Genomic DNA, 20,207 nt, shown 5'->3' with positions numbered 1-20,207 from the left:
CCAGAGAGCGGTGTTAGGAGTGGGGGTGGTTCTGGGAGGGTTTTTAAAGAACTCATGAAAAATTCCCTGGACATGAACCAAGACCACAGCATAGAAATTATAAGCATATGTAGCTACAGCCTCATCAAATTAGAGGGACATGGCAAGAGTAAAGCCAGAATTTGAAGCAGTTTATTCCTTATGTTTAGTTTGGGGCAGGATGGCTTAATCTCTGGCTGTGACGTGAGTGCCCAGGGATGGAGCCCACATCAGGGGAGTCCCAGGTGCTGGAAGTCAAGGCAGAGCTTGGAGCTGAGCCGAGCAGGAACGGTCCTAGGTCTTCACGCGGCCCAGACAGCTGCTGCGGCTCCACAGTCACCCTGCCTCTCCCTAGAAGGGCCCCGGGCACCATGCTCTCCCGATGCGGCGTGCCCAGAAACCGAAGCGGCACTTCATCACCGATTGGCCATTCCCCTTCCTGTTAGCCAAGGTCTCCACAGCACACTTCAGTTCATTAACACGGTAAATCTTCAGTGAACACCTGTAGCGTGTAAGGGGCTATTCTGGGTGCTGAGGATAGTGAACAGACACAGACAAAACCCTTGCCTTCATGGAGGAGACAGGTAGTAACATACTAAACACTGGTAGGTGGTGAGAGGTGCCAAGGGGAAAAGAGCACAGCAAGTAAGAGGGTAGATGGTATGGGCTGGCAGGCACTTCACTTCACAGGGGGCAGAGGAGTCAGGGTCAGCCTGACACCCTTTGCACTGAGACCCAGTTTCCCTAGATTTACATGGGCTCCGTGCTCAGAACAGACCTCATGTTATTCGAGTTTAGAGAATGATTTCACTTCAGTAGTCCTCTTCTGGCCTCCCCTTAGCTAAACCAAAGTAAACAGCTTGAGATGCAGCAGGCTGAGGTGAGGTGAGCGCTGGCAGAGAACTGGGAAGGCCCAGGCAGCCTGTGCGACTCACCCCTGCCTGCTCATCAGCCCCTTGTGAGGTTTCTCCATTGTCCCGGTGAGGAGCCCGGTTCTGATCCCCCGAGCCTTGGGGTCTGTGAGCTATAAAGTACGAGCAGGCCTGAGAACCTGCCCTCACTAGTTCCTGGGGTAGGTGCCCCTTCCAGCCACTGCCTGGTCCTCCACAACGTCTGCTAACCACACGAGCACGTACTGAGCTCCTCTCCCCCCAAGACTGTTAGGACCACCTAATGCAGTCAGAGCTGGGTCCCGCCACTTCTGCCCATGATCTGTTTCCTGTGAGTCTGGCTGGGGGATCTGGGAGACTCCTGAGCATGTGTGATAGGCACCAGAGAGGTGCCGGCCTGGTCCCTGGAGAAAGTTCAAAGGGGGCAGCCATGTGTTACGTCCTGGCATTGAGTCCCAGAGCAGCTGCTGGAGAACAGTCACGGTCAGGGCCACCCACGGGAGCCTCTGCCCCGACACGCACTTCCTCCGTCTGTCCCAGGGGCTGGCAGTGGGCATTCCAGTGGCCCCTGTGCTCGCCGTAAAGTAAACATGAGCACACTCAGGCTTCTCACCTCCCAGGATCTCTGTGCAGCAGAATCTGCCTGTGCATTCTCTCTGCCCACCAGCTGAGCACAGGCAGTGGACACGTGTTGATGTAATAACTGGACAGAGCATCTGGGTGACTCTTAACAGTCCTAAGTCATACTGAGAGGAACCTTCAGCCTTTCTTAAAGGCAGGCATCCTACCAATGCAGCCTCGGTCAGGCGGTCGTGGAGGACCCCCAGGTCCGCTGCTGCTGCTTGGGGGTGCTCCCTCCTTCCCCCTCCCTCCAGTGCTCTTGGCAAGTTTGGAAAGGGTGAGCGAAGATGGGTAAGCTGATAAGTTTTGTTTGCAGGGATGACTTTTTCCTGTCCTGAAATAACCCTTTTACTAGGAAACTAGAATCACATCAACTCATTGTTTATTTTTATGGTGAAATTCTGGGGGAAACATTTAATTGACATGTTCTTCAACCTGACCCAGAATCCCAGAGTGGGGTTTCAGTTGGACCCCGAGTGCCACGGGGTCTCCTTCTGGAAGGCCAGCTTCCTGTGCAGGAGGACCTGAGACATGCAGGAGCACTCAGAGGGTTTGCGCATACATGTGCATTCCTGTGCACAGAGCCGCACCCACAGCCTGTCTGCGAGGGAAGCAGGGCTGACCGGGCTGATATGAGAACTAGTGGGGAAAGGGGCCACTGGGTGGGCTTCCTTCCACGGCACCAGGACCTCCTGGAAACCAGATGGCCCAAAGCCATGCCTGCAGGAAGAGGATCAACAATTTATTATTTGCTACGTCTCTGCACCTTATTTCAAAATTCTCAGACCCTAGGGAACAGAAGGATGTGTTCACAAATGCTTCCTTCTGGGTTTTGTTTTCCGGTAGGTGCTTGGAGTAACATTATCACCACAGGGTTCTCTAGGAGAAATGATTGTGTGGCCTTGGGCTGACCAGGGTTGCAACTGGTCTGAAGGCCCTGGTGCTGGGGAGGTTTCGGGCTTTCTTCTCTTTGGGGGGCCTCAGGTCCTGTGCCTTCCCTTAGCGGGGCTTCAGACAGTCCTGGGGATCCGGCCCACAGGAGAGGCAATCCCTGGTGCCCCTCTGCCCCAGGTGATTTACACCCTGGTTCTTGAGTGAACACGAGAACATCGCCCGAAGCACACTTTTCCCAGATGCCCTTCTCTCAGATCTCCATACCAGGTGTCCCTGGGAGCCACATCCACCACCCTGGGCTCTGAAAGTCTTCCCTCCCTCATACCACATCCTAAGCTGGCTGTCCTGGCCGTGAGCTTTTCATGCCACAGATACAAGTTCATTCTCCGGCGGCGCTTGTGGTCAGCTCAATGACAGAGGCCTTTGGTCCCTTTGCCTTAGACCAGTGGTTCTCAACCTTCTGGCCCTTTAAATACAGTTCCTCATGTTGTGACCCAACCATAAAATTATTTTCGTTGCTACTTCATAACTGTAATGTTGCTACTGTTATGAATCGTAATGTAAATATCTGATATGCAGGATGGTCTTAGGCGACCCCTGTGAAAGCGTCATTCGACTGCCAAAGGGGTCGTGACCCACAGGTTGAGAACCACTGCCTTAGACTCTCAGCTCATTGCTCTCAGAATAGGCTGGTCTGAAAGGCCCAGGGAACCCTAGCAGCAGGCCAGGCTGTGGGTGGAAACTACTGCACTGTTAATGGGTTTAATTAATATGTGATCTCTTTCTCCATCCCAGGTTCCAGGTGTGTGATGGTGGCTGCAATCTGTCTTGTGGGTATTAATGCATCTTCAGTGATGGCTACTGTTCTCGAGCTGTTCTACAAAACTGGAGCGTGCTGGTGAGTGTCGCTGAACAGGCCCTCGGAGAAGCAGCGTGTCCTGGGGCAGGGCACCCGATGGTGTACACCCATGTGGCCAGGACCATCATCCAGCGTCACCTGGGTGCTACACCTGTCCCAGTGGGAGCTCTAAGTTGGGACGTGCTGGTGTGGAGTGCTCAGGGCCAGCGGTTGGTTCGTCATTATCTCCTCCAACCATGGCCTGCGTAGGGAGGGCTGTTTCCGCATAGCAACTGAGCTTTGCAAACTCTCAAAGCGCGTTGCCTAGTACTTGGTTCTCACCACAGCCATCCTGGGTGGGGCTGACACTTCAACACCTGCTCATCCAGCAGCAGCATTGAATGATATATTCCACCGAAGGGAATCACAGCTAGATGAAGCGTTACCTAAAGCCTTTAACTCTTTTTGGGAAATTAACCATTTTGTCTTTGTTTTTTTTTTAAAAATTATTTCAGAGAGGAAGGGAAAGAGGAAAAACATCAGTGATGAGAGAATCATTGATCAGCTGCCTCCTACACACCCCCTTCAGATCGAACCTGGGACCCTTCAGTCTAAAGGCTGACACACTATCCACTGAGTCAAACCAGCTAGAGTGGAAATGAACCATTTTGGTGGAAATCTTTTTCGGATGTATGTCTGTTCCTCCTGACTTACTAGTCCAATTATATTGATTATAATGCAGCCCTTTCTTGGTGACTGAGGGACATTTTTATGAGCCTCTTCAGAAACAGGGTGAATGCCCTTGGGCATAACTGAATGATTCAGGATTCTCACTGAATCCTCCAGATGTTTCTAGTCGGTGATCATTTTGGAGATCTGTGATTTTAGTCAATACCAGTTGTCACTCCTCAGTTCATCTATTTCTGGCAGTGAGTCTTAAAACAATGACATAGCATTCCCGAGGCGACTTGCCCACTCGTCTCTCTGGCAAGCTTGGCCTAGAACAGCAGGAATGCCAGGGACAGGCTGACAGCGGTTATGTCTCAGCCCAAATAAGGTGGCAAATTTCATCCCTGCGAGGGACCTCTAAAGATGAGTCAGAAAAGGGGCAAGATTCCTGCTAAGGACAGAGGACCAGGCAGTTCTGGCCACGGAGGGCATTACCACATTTCTGGTGCTTAAGGAACTTCGTGTTCAGAACAGTACCATTCAGTGCCTGTCCAGCAGCCTGCACTTGGGGTCTTTTTCCATTGACGTTTGTTTCTCACACTAACCAAACTTACCAATGTTTTTCCACATGACAGGGCACTAGTGTTATCCATCCCACTAATTCCACAGCCAATTTATTAGGTTTTCCGACTGTCAGAGTAACAATGCCTACGATATTAATGATATTATCACTTAGCAAAGCTTCTTTAAAAGACAAGATTTTGTTTTTCCCCCTCCTCTGGGGAAGCTTAAAAGCCAGTTAAAAGCCACCTATACAATTTTTTGGAAGCAGGTTAGAGTTATTTTTTTTCTAAGTGCAGTGAATGAAACCAAACACCAGTAACTCGGGGGCCATGCAGATGAGGCCAGTCAGGAGACAGCAGCAGCTGAAGTGTGTGGTGACTTCATGCAGACATCGGAGGGCCGGTGATGAGAGGAAGATAGGACATGGGGGAGAACTGGGGCTTGGTCCTGGTTGGGCAGCTAAGAGTCAAGTTGCAAATATACCTGAAATAGTGGAGCAGGCAAGCCAGCATGCACCAGGTGGGGAGGGGGATACCTTCGGCAATAGCCACATTCAAGGTGGGCTCTGGGCTCACCGGTTCCTGGGCCATCCAGGTGTTACAAGAACAAGCCTGGCAGAGGCTTTCCTCTTCCCAAATCTGAAGTTGGAGGACACTCTGTAAGGTCCTTAGAGAGCAGGTAGGCCTGGGCTGAGCAGCTTGCTCGTTACTGTAGCCTTTAACTACAGGGACTGTTCCCCTGGAGATTATAGAGCGTGCGTGCGCCTTTTAAAATGTTAACTAGTCTTTTTATTACAAATTAATGTTAGCATTTGATTTTTTATAAATCAAGCTGACAAGTATAAAATGAAAACTAAATCACTCATTTAAAACTTTTGTCATATATCCCATATTTATTGAGTTGGATGGAGGGAAATATTCCTTATCTTTTTGTAAAAATGAGTAAATTTAGAGAAACTCTGGCGGGGGGAGGGGGGGGATCATTAGTAAGTCAAGTACAGATGGTCCCTGCCTTATGGTTTGGAAGCGATATGCACTCAGTAGAAATCAGATTCTGAATGTTGATCTTTTCCTGCGCTAGCGATGTGTGGCACGACACTTCCGGGATGCTGGCGGTGATCTACACAATTGTGAGGGAAACCACCGATGCTCTACAGTGTGCAGCCAGCATTCTTTGGGTGTAAATTACACGAGATATTGAACACACCGTTAATTTTTTCAACTACAGTTGACATACAGTATTATATTCGTTTCAGGTGTGCAACACAGTAATTAAGATTTATGTACTACATTATGAAATAATCACTCCAATAACTCTAATACCCATCTGACACCATAGTCATCACAATATTGACTATATTCTCTATGCTGTAGCTTACATCCCCATGACTATTTTATAACTACTAATTTGTACTTAATCCCTATGTATCTGAGTATGTTTGTCCATTTATTCTATTCTTTAATTCCCCATGTAAGTGAAATCATGGCATTTGTCTTTCTGACTTTTTTCACTTAGCATAATACCCTCTAGGTCCATCCACATTGTCACAAATGGTAAGATTTCATTCTTTTTTTGTGGCTGAGTAATATTCCATTGTATATATGCATCTTCTTTATCCATTTATCTATTGATGGACACTTAAGTTGCTTTCCTATCTTGGCTATTGTAACTAATGCTATAATGAACATAGGGATGCATATCTTTTCAAATTAGTGTTTTTGGATTTCTTAACATAAATACCCATTAAGTGCAGTTGCTGGGTTGTAGGATAGTTTATTTTTTGAGGAACCCCCATACTGTTTTCCACAATGGCTGCACCAATCTGCACTCCCACCAATAGTGCAAGGGAGTTCCCTGTTCTCCACATTCTGGCCAATACTTGTTGCTTGCTGGTTTATTGATGGTAGCCATTCTGACAGGTGTGGCTTTAATTTGCATCTCTCTGATTAGTGACATTGAGCATCTTTTCTTATGTCTATTGGCCATCTTCAGGTCCTCTGGCCATTTTTTAATCAGACTGTTAAGATGTACAAGTTCCTTATATTTTGGATATTAACACCTTATCGGATGTCTCATTGGTGAATATCTTCTTCCATGCAGTAGGCTGTGTTTTCATTTTGTTGATGGTTAGCTGGGTGCAGAAATTTGTGTCTGATGTAGTCCCATCTGTTTATTCTTTACTTTTCCCTTGCCCAAGAAGATATATCCAAAAAAATATTAAGAGAGATCTGCCTTTTTTTTTTCTTCTAGGACTTATTTGAAGTCTTACATCTACTTTATTATAAAATAGGCTTTATATTAGATGATTTTGCCCAACTAAAGTCTAATGTAAATGCTCTGATCACATTTTAAGGTAGGCTAAGCTATGATGTTAGGCATTACATGTATTTTCAATGGGTTTATTGGCACGTAACCCCGTCATAAGTCCAGGAGTGTCTGTATATGTAGGTGGATTGGGAGGAAATAGAGAAAATTTTCTTATTGCTGGGAGAAAAGGCTCACAAGGCACTTGTACAAACAGATTCCTACTTACCAAGGAGAAAGTTGAGTCAGCTGCCTCCAAGGACTGACACACATTGATCAAGGACAACTGAAATGACATGTTTTGGAATTGTATAATGTTCTTAAGATACCAGGAGACGTTCTCCATTGTCTTCCAACATGTGCTTTCTTCCTTGTTTATCCCATCACACGCATGTTGGAGATGTCCCCCTTTCAGGACGGTTCTGAGAGGAGACTGCTCTCTACACAGAGGCTGGCCCTCTCCCCCTCGGTGCTCTGTGTTCTCGGATGTCTTTGCATTCTGTTTAAAATGTCCTTGTTAATACATTCCAAGGTTTGAACTCCATTCCTAGCAAAACCCCTTCCTTGTTTACAGGGACTGAAATAGCCACATTTTGACCTTCTGTTCAGTCTGGGAACATCTATGGCCACGGGGACACATTCTTTTCCCATGTGAGAATTACATTTACTCAACATAGTTATGGAAAGAAAAGCTCAGGAAATTAACAGACTCGCATCCCTCTCTTCTAGATTTTTCACTTCAAAAGATCAACCAGAATTAAGTAGGAACCCCTCTTTCTTCCTGCAGAGCCCAACATGGTCCCTAGGCATTTATCAAGACTAGGGGGCCAAGTTTCAGGGCGATGGTCCATCATTCCCGTCTCATTTTTCATGTAGTTTGAGTGTCTGAATTATGGCTATATGCAAGTGATTACATCTGGGGTGAGGGAAAGAGGAAATAGTTTTAGGGAGGGAAATATCCAAGATAATCCTTGTAAAAACCAAATAAGTGGCTTGGATAGTGAGAGCTCTGAGAGGAGAAAGCCCCGCAGGCCAAAGTGACCAGAAAGGCTGGAGGACCTGGGGCTTATACTGAGTTTGGAAAGATAGTAGGGTTGGAGGGGGGAATTGGACGAAAGAGAGGAAGTAGGAATAGGAACAAGCTTTTAAGGGCCTTGGGTCTTGGGGGAGGTATTGGAGAGATCTGAGGGGAGGAGGGGGTGTGTTTTAGGAATCATGGTCATCTTCTTGCTGCCCACAGCGAAGTGGATGAAGAATCATGTTAGAAACACACACCAGGAAAGGTGAGCCCATGATGGTGATATCAGAAGTGAAGGAATGACCCAAGAGAGCAGGGCTGTGTCAGGGACAAAGACACATAGGGAGAGGGTCAGGAGCTATGTTAAGGTAAGGCTTGGCAAGTCTTGAGTTTAGACATACTGCTTTTGCGGTCATGGCAGAAATGTTAGGGGCTGAGATGATAGGAGTGGGAGAATTATCCAGGGCTAGAAACACCCATTTGCCCAAATATGGTTGTGAGCTCCCCCAAAGAAAGCAGAAGTAGGCCAGCCAGGCCCTTACCACACACAGCCAAAGGCTGGAGCAGATGCAGGGATGACATGCAGCCGATGTTCCTTTGCCTGTTCATTCAGTCCCTGAAAGCAGTGTGGCAGCTTTGGCTTCAGACCCTCGGTCTCAGTGCTCTCTCACCACATCCAGTTTTGGCCGCTTTCCCAAGATGGCCCTCTCCAAGCCATGCTCTTTAAGAGGCCGTTGGCAGCGTGCAGGCCCTTTCAGTTCCAAGAGTTTAAGGGCAGCCAAGTGCCTTCCCCTGTGAATTGTTCCAAAGTACGAACAGCCGTAGAGTGACTGTTGTTCCTCAGAAACGGCTTCCTGGAATCAGCACACACAGCGTGGGCTCTTGGCACATGGTCAATCTGGGATGACGTGGAAGGTGTCATTCCAGGCCCGAAAAGCCAAGAATGTGGGGGGAGGAAGCTGACCTGAATCCAGTTCCTCAAGCTGGTTTGCCTCTTCTGTTGGTTTGTGGGGACTGGGGTGGGGGCCTCTTCACACTTGAGGGAAGGGTGTGGGTTCATTGGAAAAGTCAGCTAGTACAGCCTCAAAGGCGATGCCCGCTTCATAAGCCCCCTGCAGCCCTACCCCATGGAAAGATGCCCCAGCCCTGGCACTCTCTCTCCTGCCACCCATCTAGATGGTGGGAAACCAGAGTCTAGCAGAAGAAATGTAGCTTTCAAGAGGGGGTCCTGCTGGCCCTGCTCACTAAGCATCACAGGACATGTTTACCTACACCAGCGATGGGGCGTGAACAGACCACCATCTGCTGAGCAGGGGCTGCTCCTGCTATTGTGTTTGACCAGGGGAAGCAAGAGTCAGAAAGTAAGATTTCCTAAAGGTACACGCTGCTAACTGCTGGACACATGCTTCTGTTCCAGAGAATTCTGAGAAAGTAAAGGGGGCAGGTAGGAGCTAGGGGCCGCTGAGGTCATGATACTGGGTTTTCTGACTCGTGGCAGATTATTAGTTTGACCCACTTATGCTGTCATCTACAAACCTGGCTGTGACAGGACTGACCGGCACTGGACAAACCTGGTTTGGGAAGGAGTATGTACCAAAATATGTTTCTAATTTCAGGATTTATTGCTACATATATATTTTCCCAAATAAGTCTAACTTAGGACAATTATATGGGTTTTCAATAATGATGCTATTTTCGTTAATAGCCTCCTCCCACTCACAAATAAGCATTTCCTGTACAAAATTCCAGTTATACTGATTTACGCCTACATACACTTTTTCTACAACCACAAATTTATGAATCTGACATGCTGGTAAGATGATGGCAAGAAAAGGTACTTGGAGAGAGAAAATTAAAATGACAGAATAATCACAGAGTTTCACAATGCAGCCGTTAACACTGTTAACTAAATCTAGACACAGAGGAGCGGAGATACACTTCAGAACATCCTGGGCCAGAGGCGGCTCTGCCAGCGGCAGTCGAAGGACTCTGATTGTTCCAAGGCCCCACAAAGCAAGACAAGTATGAGCATTTCCTTGCAACTGCAGGGGAAGGAGGTATTGGGAATTTCTAATAAGAGATAAATGGAAATTAAATATACTCCCTACGTATCTAAGGTCAGACACCAATACTCTTGTGTCTTTACTTGGTGAGTCAGTAAATATATTGCACGCTGACACACACACACCTTTTCGCAGAGAATCACCAAGGATTTCCCCAGGTGAAAGTTCCGTGAATTCTATCAACAGGTGTCTCCAAGCACAACCCCGCAGCAGGCAGGAGGAATTGCTGCACACCTTTGAGACCTGCTTTCCTCACACATTCCTTTCTCTTTCAGGCTTGAAAAAACCTTGCCCAGTTTTGATCCCTTCAAGACTTTGCCACAGCCTCTATCACACATCTGTTTTTCTTGAAGAAAAAAATATAATAAAAATGTTTTACTCTTTTACACTGTATAATTTTAAGAAATAGTGTGTTATTTGTGAATGCATGGTCTGACGTACATTTCTGTACAGTGTGGAGATATTTTCAAATGAAACATAAAAGATGTCAACAATAAACCAAGAGTGAGAATTTTTATACCAAACATTGGAATATGATAGGATGATCTTACACTGGGTTGGATCACAATTTTTGTTCTTGACTTTTGAATGCCTGTAATTAAAAATATCTATTTTTTTCTCTAGAATATAAGCTGCATGTTTGAGGCATGTTTTTAAATATGAACATTTCCAGAATCTCATGTGAATGTATAGAAATCTGTGCCTGGCCTGAGTCCAGAGTGAATGAGAAATGTGGAGTTAGATGTTAGAAAGAGAGCTGTGCTGTCTGCAGTACAAGGTGTGCGCTGGCAGGTCTAGGATATCTTGCAACACCATCGCAAGCCTCCTGGAGCTGCTACCATGGTGACACGCTCACAGCTGTGGGCAAAGAAGCCTTTCCCTGATCAGAGGGGCCCTCAGAAAACCCTGGCAGCTCCAGAGGTAACAGTCTGTCTCACTGAGGGAAACCTTGGCTCTGGGAGGCCAGTGCTGCCTCAGGAAGCTGGCTTTGCCCATCCTGCATAGCTGCAGTGGGCAGCTCATGTCTCCTAAGTGATATTGCAAAATATTGGCTGATCTGGTGCTGGCAGCACCATGCCAATGAGCCATTCCAAACATGATCTTAAACCCTATGCACTCACTGGGGTGCTTGCACCACACCAGCCCATGGAGATGATGCAGCCAGTGGGCATTTGAAATGAATACTGCTTCAAGACTTCTTCAAAACCAAAGTTAGTCTTGCATTGAAAGCTGACACATTTCCAGAGTCTTGACAGCTCAGTCTCCCCTCTTTTTATAGAAGAGCCAGATGTAAAAATATATACAGTGGGGCCTTGACTTACGAGTGTCCCGACTAACGAGTTTTTCGAGATACGAGCCGTCTCTCGGCCAATTTTTTGCTTTGAGTTTCGAGCTAAAATTCGGGTTACGAGCCAGCTTCAGATACCCCACCGCTAGTTGGCGCAGCAAACGTCACAGTGAACGCCACAACATCAGCCCAGCATCACGTGTCATTGTAATGGTGAAAATTGATTTGACATACGAGTAATTTGAGTTACGAGCTCCGTCACAGAACGAATTAAACTCGTAAGTCAAGGCCCCACTGAATTGACCTAAGAATTTCAACTGCTGATATGCCAAAACATGATCATAATCTTTCTTAACTGATCTGCTCATGTTGTGCTACAGACTTCAATGTTTTAATGATTATATGGTTGGGTTAGGGTTTGTTTCATTGTTTTCCATTAGAAATAAACATGTCAAGAAGCTTTTAAAGGTCATCACACAAAAAACAAGAAGGGCCAGGAAAGAGGCCTCTTACCTTCATAAATGAGGCCAAGGGCACTGACAGGAGCACGGGCGGCTGTGTTCAAGCCCTGGATGCCTTCAGCACGCCTGGCTCTCGGTGAGACTTCTACACTCGTTTCTAAGGAAAGCAGCAACTTTCACACTGTCTATTATGCTTTTATACACTGTTTAAAGGTACTTTTCTATTGTCATTTTAAAAATAAAGTGCTTATCCCAGCTGTCACACCATTGCTTGGCAAATTTCTTTTTACAAGATTAACCAAGAGCAAACCACACTGCAGGCCAGGGTCCGGCAGGCAGATTTCTTTACCTCCTTTAAGTCCTCGGCAGAGCCAGGGCTGAGAGACTAAAGAGAAAACAGGGCTGGGAGAGCCAGACAATAACCACCACAGAGGCTCTATTGTGGGCATGTGGTGAGCGACACTGATACCTTAGGCCCGTGGTCGGCAAACCTCGGCTCGCGAGCCACATGTGGCTCTTTGGCCCCTTGAGTGTGGCTCTTCCACAAAATACCACGTGTGGACGTGCACATACAGTGCTATTGAAACTTCGTGGCCCATGCGCAGAAGTCGGTATTTTGTGGAAGAGCCACACTCAAGGGGCCAAAGAGCCACATGTGGCTCGAGAGCCGCGGTTTGCCGACCACTGCCTTAGGCCATGGCCCTTCCTGACCTGCTGGAGGCGCTCCTGGTAAATTCACAACCTCTTTATTGATGCCTTACTGACCACATCCACCTAAGCCTACGAAACTTAGCTCCAGATTATCTGAAATCTGTAGTCATTTTATGGTGCCTGCTAACTTAAAATATAATTGATAATCAAGCATTGATAGCCAAAATAATAAAAGCATTTCTTCTATACACTCTCACCAACCCTTCTTCCCCCAGAAGGGGGGAAACCACAGTGCTCAATTTCAACTAGTAATTGTATGTCTTGTTGGGCACTGACATTGGTCTGGTAGTTTGGATCTCACATCCCTTTTGCAGAGGAGACCATCACCAAAAGCAGGTCCCCATCGCAGCCTCCCAATACCCTGGCGCCCAGGCGTAGCAGCAGAAAACCAACTCAGCTCTCCCCAGGCTGCAGAGGCCATGCCAATGGCTCCAGGACAGGCTTGTGGCTCTGCCTTCAGCCCATCTGTGACTTCCTACTCGGAGGCACCAGAGGTTAGCAGGTCAGCCTAGGAATTACAGGCTTCACCCCCTGAAGATTTGCTGCCTCTCCTGTCTACCTTGGGCCACCCTCATCCAGCCACTGCCTAAACAAGGCACTAGGGACGGATGAATGGGTGCTCCAGGCACCACCACACTGATAGTCATCAGTGATGTGCAAGGGGCAAGCCTCCCTGGTGCTTATGAACTTGATCTGTTCCCATTGACTACTCAGCTGGGTACCAGCTTCATTAGAGTCTGAAAACTGCCTTTTCTGTCACTCTACAGGCAGGAATGAAGAGTGCCTACAATTGGGAACTTGGGATAAGAAAAATTAGGTCTGTTTGTTCCCTCTTGCTTACGTTTATACTGTCCCAGTTTGTAGGCGCCACAAAAATGGGAACTAAAGACTTTTTTTTCTTTCATTACCAAGCAAACCCTCTATTGGGAGGTGAAGACGTGCCCTTGTGAACATAAGACTAAACTGACATTTAACATTAAATGCTATGCTATGTCTTCTACCTCTAACAAAATTACAAATTAAAAGAACTTAGAAAATGAAAGTCAGAATTCCAGTTAATCATATCTAAGCTTCAAACTCACTAGACCCAATGTTTACACATATGCTGGGCCTTCTATGGGACCAACGTGTAAGACTCACTGCTCTCATCTGAGGTTCCCCGAACCCCAGCACCCCACGGCATCTTTGGGTCCTGAGTTGTGTGGCATAAGGAACGTTCCTGAGGATGAAGCAGGCTGGCTAATATCGAGTTCTTTACCTCAATACACACAATTCCTGTTGTCTGTCAGGGTGACAGATGAATCAACCCGGCATTTCTAGGAGCTTTGGGCAAGCATGCTCAGTGCTAGGAATATGTGCACATTCCCTACGGCCTGCCACATCACTGAGATGTCCAGCTGCTAGTGAACGGAGCATCCTCACCCAGTTTTAAGAAAGTTGGTGCATGACTGGTCTTACTCTTCAACTCTTAACCCACTCCAACCCATGACAAACACTTACATAACATTCTTGGAAGGCAGAAGAATATCTGTCACTAGTGAGGTGTTACCCGAAATGCTGGTATTCAAAACACCTACACTAAAACTAAGGACTGTGAATACTGAAAACCATATGAAATCAGCTAATTGAGTAAGGCCCCAAACTGGGAAATTTTTCAACTGCCACACTGAAGCTCTTGTCTGCCTCTGCTACAGGCCCTCCTAGATGGAACTAAATAGTATTAACCCTTCCCTAAACTGGCCTGGCTCTCTAACAGTCCCACAACCCAAAGATGTCAATATACCATGAACATTCATCCTCGTTTTACCCTCTCTGCACAGCTCTCCAGTAAACCGGCAAGTTCTATTTCACCAGCACTTCCAGTGAACCCACCACACTGATTCCCGCTTTATAAGGGAGGGGGAAAGCCCTCCCCAAAACCATAACACTACACCCATAAACAGGACAACAGTGAAGTCTTCCACATACCACTGCTCACACACATCTCTCGCTTAAAATTCATGTGAAACCCTGACCATGCTAATTAACACAATTAAGTCAGAAACTTAAGCCAGAGGCTTAAATTCAACCCAAACTTGTCTTCAGAGCAAAAGCAAAAAGACCTGCCTAAACTGAATGAGAAATGCTCAAGGTAAAATATTTACCTGGACAAAAGAGCACTTTCCCCCTAAAACTAGAATGCAGGGCTTGGGTGAGAGGGAGGGGCTCAGCTAGAAAGTTCAAATTGTTAGAATAGTCAAGTGCAAGATAAACCTGCTCTTGGGTGTTTGTGGAGCAGGTCCTGCCTAATTCAGGCTACAGTTACTCAGTTCTCTCCTGTTGGTACCCTTCTGTGTTTTCACTTATTTTAAGATTTTAAGATAAGTTTGGACTGAATGTCCTTTGAAGCATGACCCCTGCAAAATTCTGGGTGGCTGAAATTCACGGGGTTCTCACAGGGTCTTGAAACCACATGGTTTAAGTCACAGGAATGTGCTGGCTTGCCTCCAAACCAGGGGAGCTGGACCAGTTCTACGGGCCTAACTGTCCAAAGGGGCCTATGACGGCGGCCTTGCCACTCGGCTGGAGTGGCACATTTATTTCTAATGGAAATCCTTTTATGAAGGAAAATGTGCTTTTCTATTTTAACTATGGCCAGAAGGAAGGTCAAAAGCACAATGCCAGGGTCTAGTCTACCTGTTTCCAAAGTATGTTCCCTCTACACACACCCACACACACACACACACACACACACACACACACGACTGGGGCAGGGGTCCCAAGGTCCAATTTGTCTGAACTGGTTTCCTGAGGTTCTTGGTCCTCCTACATCACTCCACCTCCCATGGAACTTCTGCTTTCTCAGGAGAAGCCAACAAAACACACACTGGGAAAAAGATGACTGTCCTACACGAAGCCCCGAAGACAGCAATCCATTGATGCAGGTCACCTCTACGGTCTCCAGCACAGTATTCCAGCCTTGCCACAGGGCAACAATGCTGGGCCTGGCTTGTTCAGAACAGTCAGTGAAACCTTAGAAAACCCCAAATCTCTCGCACAAGTGAATCGTTTGCAAGTAAAAACAGTGGCTAGAGGGAGAGGGGACACGGAGTCTCATCTTCTCTGACTCAGAAAACCTCCAGCTGATAACACTTGGGGAATTTATAAATCCAAATGCCCAAGTGCCACACTCAGAGCGTTCTTCTGCCAGTGGTGCCCAGCAGCTCACAGAAGCGATCCAGGGCTGCACGGCGGCAGGGCCTCCCTATGAACCTGGAATGCAAGCAGCGGGTGGCCCTGCACTGCCTCTTTGCTAATACTCTACTCCAAAGGTAGCAGGTGCTCCTGTCCCCGAAGTCCCACCATCATCTGGCCACACTTACAGGATGTAACAGCAGCAGCCAAAGGTTCATCTTTTACATTTGGTCTAGGCCAGTGATCAGCAAACCGCTGCTCGCGAGCCACATGCGGCTCTTTGGCCCTTGAGTGTGGCTCTTCCACAAAATACCACATGCGGGCGCGCATACAGTGCGATTGAAACTTCGTGGCCCATGCGCAGAAGTCGGTTTTCGGAAAGGAGATAGACGAAACAAGTATACAAGACGAGTGTGGATGGGAGAGTTGGAAGGGGTCGACCTCAGTGAATGTACCTCAATCAGATTGAGGACGTTTTTAGCAAAGGCCAGCTTAGGAGTACCCTAATTAAGTTAATAACAGTGTACCTACCTATATAGTTTAAGTTTAAAAAATTTGGCTCTCAAAAGAAATTTCAATCATTGTACTGTTGATATTTGGCTCTGTTGACTAATGAGTTTGCCGACCACTGGTCTAGGCTCAACTATAGCTATCCCCTTTCAAAAGCCTCGAATGACTGTGATGAATTATAGATCAAAATACACACAGACTAACCTGTTAATGCACCAGCCATGCCTGCTTCCACTTATTTCTAAATGGCCACCAGATCCAGCAGACAGGGGCAGAGACAAGAACATGACTGCAACTTTAGCTCAAATTTCTGGTGGATATGTTTTTAGACAAGAACTGGTAAACGACTCTTCTTTCTTATTACTACAATCTTCAAAAACAACTGGGCTATCACAATTTCCTACAAAGACTACTCCTCCCCACATCACCAAATGACCCAATCCCAGTACCTCAACATGGGGCATATGGAGGCATTTCCACTCCATGTAGGAGACAAAGGACATCAAAGCTTACCACAAGAAAGTGCAAGTGAATGAGGTAAGGCTACAGAATTTGCAAGTGTGACAATTTAGTAAGAAGTTTTATTTCTCTAAATCTCCATTTCCTCATTTCTGAAATGACTTTGGACAAATAACTGAAATCAACTCTAAGGCCAGCACACAAAGTACTGGTGAGCACAGGCCTAGCTAGAAACCACTGGTAACACACAACTGGCAGGAAAGCATCTTATCTTAAAACCTGTGATGGAGGCCTTGATGTCTGTCTCCTTGCAAAACAAGACAAAGTGCCTGAGATATCCAAAATGCACTTCCAGACATAACCGACAAAACAGATGGTGACAGGGGTGCCCCAAGATGACAACATAGGTTGTTCCTGACTTTGTTCCCCCTCAGAAGAATAACTAACAACTACTCATGGAGGAGACACCACTGAGGGAGTTTGAGAACGCAGGCTGATGCTGAAGCACCCCCTGCACCACAGAGACCAGGACAGACTACATCAGAAGGCACGGAGACTCCGTAGGCAGCAAAATTGCAGACATATGTCGTAGCAATATCTTTACAGACAAATGGTATCACAGCTACACTTACATCAGACAAAATAAACTTTAAACTAAAAATGGTAAAAAGAGACAAAGAAGAGCATTATATAATGATAAAGGGATCAATCAATCCCTCAAGAAAATATGACAATTGTAAACATTTATGCATCCAACATCAGAGTACCCAAATATATAAAGAAAAAGTTAACAGAGCTAAAAAAAAAAACAACAAAAAAAAAACAGCAGTACAATAATAGTTGAGAACTTTAATACCCCACTCTCAACAATGGCTACATCATCCAGACAGAGAATCAATAAGGAAACAGTGGATATCAACAACACTATAGCAAACTGACTAACAGACATATATACAGAACATTCTAGCAGAATACACATTCTTATCAAGTACACATGGAACATTTTCTAGAATAAGTCACATGTTAGGCCACAAAACAAGCCTTAGCAAAATCAAGAAGACTGAAATCATAACAAAGTATCTTCTCTGACCACAATGGTATAAAAATAGAAATCAATAACAGAAGAAAAACTGGAAAATTTACAAATAGATGGAAATTAAACAACACTCTCTTGAATAACCAATGGATCAAAAAAGAAATTAAAGGAGAAACAAAAAAGTATCTTGAGACAAATGAAAATGGAAACACAATATATCAAAACTTATGGGAGGCAGCAAAAGCAGTTCTAAGAGGAAATTCATAGCAATAAACACATTAAGAAACAAGATCTCAAATAAACAACTTAACTCTATGCCTTAAGGAACTAGAAAAAGAACAAATGGATCCCAAATTTAACAGAAGGAAAGAAATAATAAAGATTAGAGAATTAATGAAATAGGGAATAGGAAAACAATAGGAAAGATTAACAAAACTAAGAGTTGGTTTTCTTTGAAAAAAAGAGAGGACCCAAATCAACAAAATTATATATGAAAAAGGAGATATTACAACTTATACCACAAAAATACAAAGAATCATGAGAGGCTACTATACTATAATCATACTCTAACGAACTAGAAAAAAAATGGGAAAATTCTTAGAAATATACTACCAAGAATGAAATCAGGAAGAAATAGAAAATCTGAACAGACCAATTACTAGTACAGAGATTGACTCAAGTAATCAAAAATCTCCCAATAAAGAAAAGCTCAGGACCAGGTAGCTCCCAAGGTGAATTTTACCAAACATTTAAAGAATTAATGTCAACTTTCTCATATTTTTCCAAAAATTCAAAGAGAAGGGAAAACACCCAAACTCATTTTACAAGGCCAGCATTACCCCAATACCAAAGACAAAGAACAACATTATCAGAAAAGAAAATTACACACCACTATCCCTCATGAATATAGATTCAAAAATTCTCAATAAAGTACTAGGAAACTAAATTCAGCAGCATATTAAAAAGATCATTTATTATGGTCAAGTGGAATTTATATCTGGATGCAAGAATGGTTTAATGTATGCAAATCAATCAATGTGATACATCACATTAATACAATGGCAGAAAAATATCCTATGATTATTTCAAGACACAGAAAAAGCATTTGACAGAACTCAATATCTGTTCATGATAAAAACTCTTAATAAAACGGGTACAGAACATATTTCAACATAATAAAGGCCATACATGACAAGCCTAGAGCTAACATCACACTCAATGGAGAAACAATGAAAGCTTTTTTCCTAAGATCTAAAACAAGACAAGGGTGCCCACTCTCACCACTCTTACTCAACACAGAACAGAAATTCCTAGCCAAAACAATCAGTGAGAAAAAAATAAAAGGCACCAGAACAAATAAAAGGAAGAAGTAAAATTGTTTCTACTTGAAGATGATAAGATTTTATATAGAGAAAATTCTAAAGAATCCACCAAAAAAACTATTCAATCTAATAAACAAATTCAATAAAGATGCAGCATACAAAATTAACATACAAAATCAGTAACATTCCTATACACTAACAATAACTTATCTAAAAAGAAATAAAGAAAACAATTCCATTTACAATAGTATGGAAAACAATATGAAATACTTAGAAATAAATTTAACCAAGGAGGTTAAAGATCTCCACACTGAAAATTACATAACAGTGATAAAACAAATTGAAGACACAAATAAATGGAAAGATATCCCATGTTTCTGCATTGGAAGAATAACATTATTAAAATGTCCAGACTACCCAAAGCCATTTATAAATTTAATGCAATCCTGGAGAAACCAAGATGGCAGCATAGATAAACACTGGAAATTGCTGCCTCGAACAACCACTTCAAAACTACAACTAAAAGACAAAACAGACATCATCCAGAACCACAGGAAGGCTGGCTGAGTGGAAATTCTACAACTAGAAGGAAAGAGAAAAGCACTCTGAGTCTCAGAGGAGGTGCGGAAGTAAAGTGCAGAGGTAGGGAGGCGGAGGCGAGGTGCAGGCGCACGCGGAAAGGGCTGGCAACGGAGGATGCTGGTATCTTTTTCAATCGGGAGGAGTCTGAAGCTCCCGACGGCTCTGAACTCCAGTTCCAGGCGAGTCTCTGGGGACCCAGACTCATATGGGGAGAAACTGGACTGTCTGGCAGTGGGCAGAACTCGGAACTCCAGGGCGGCTTTCTCTCAGAGGTGCTTGCAGCGATTACCACGGGACACTGAGATCCAGGGATCTCTTAGGGCAGGACTGAGGACCAGCCATAGCTGTTTGCTCCGCCCTGTTGACTCCCTGAGACCCCGCCCCACCCAAGCTGCTAGCAGAGGCTTTTGCATATGAATGGGCTGGCCCTTTGAGATCTAAAATTACCTAACAAACTGCAGCTGGGTCAGAGAGACTCAGAACATCCAAAAGAAGGCCCAAGGCCCCACAGCAGCTTGCATTGCTTCACAGCTGGGCCTCATCTGGGCACCTCCAAACCACAAACCAGAATGAGGAATCTGCAGATCTCTCTGTAGCTCCTGCTGGGTAGCCTCAGGCAGAGGCTAAATTAGCACCTCTTAGAGATCCAAGAGCCCGTGTACCCAGTGGTCAGAGTGGGACCATCCAGATTACAACTCCTCAGATCCATAAGGGACACACTCAGGGGGCAGACTCAGTGAGCACCAAAGCCCCAATGAAGCAAGTCTTGCCCCATAAGGGTGTCT

The 20,207-nt window shown here is 45.3% G+C and overlaps 1 protein-coding gene across 4 annotated transcripts in view; it reads right to left on the bottom strand.

Annotated features, from left to right (window-relative positions):
- The window catches only part of GTF2E2 (general transcription factor IIE, polypeptide 2, beta 34kDa), a 94,835-nt gene that overhangs the window by 16,388 nt on the left and 58,240 nt on the right, over positions 1 to 20,207 (bottom strand). Inside the window, exons 8-9 of one of the 4 annotated variants that reach the window (XR_001361654.1) lie at positions 7,028 to 7,084; positions 5,359 to 5,665 (exon numbers count right to left, since the gene is read on the bottom strand). The exons of 2 other annotated variants lie outside the window; for them this stretch is intronic. The gene's annotated coding sequence lies outside the window, so the exon portion shown is untranslated. Of the gene's footprint in view, positions 1 to 5,358; positions 5,666 to 6,752; positions 7,085 to 20,207 lie in introns of those variants that run through there. One more of the 4 variants, XM_014537878.1, reaches the window with a different exon arrangement.

This window comes from Myotis brandtii, unplaced genomic scaffold, assembly GCF_000412655.1.
Source record: "Myotis brandtii unplaced genomic scaffold, ASM41265v1 scaffold185, whole genome shotgun sequence".
NCBI lineage: Eukaryota > Metazoa > Chordata > Mammalia > Chiroptera > Vespertilionidae > Myotis > Myotis brandtii.
Note: the sequence above shows the minus strand (reverse complement) of the source record. Positions and strands in the feature narration are given on the sequence as shown.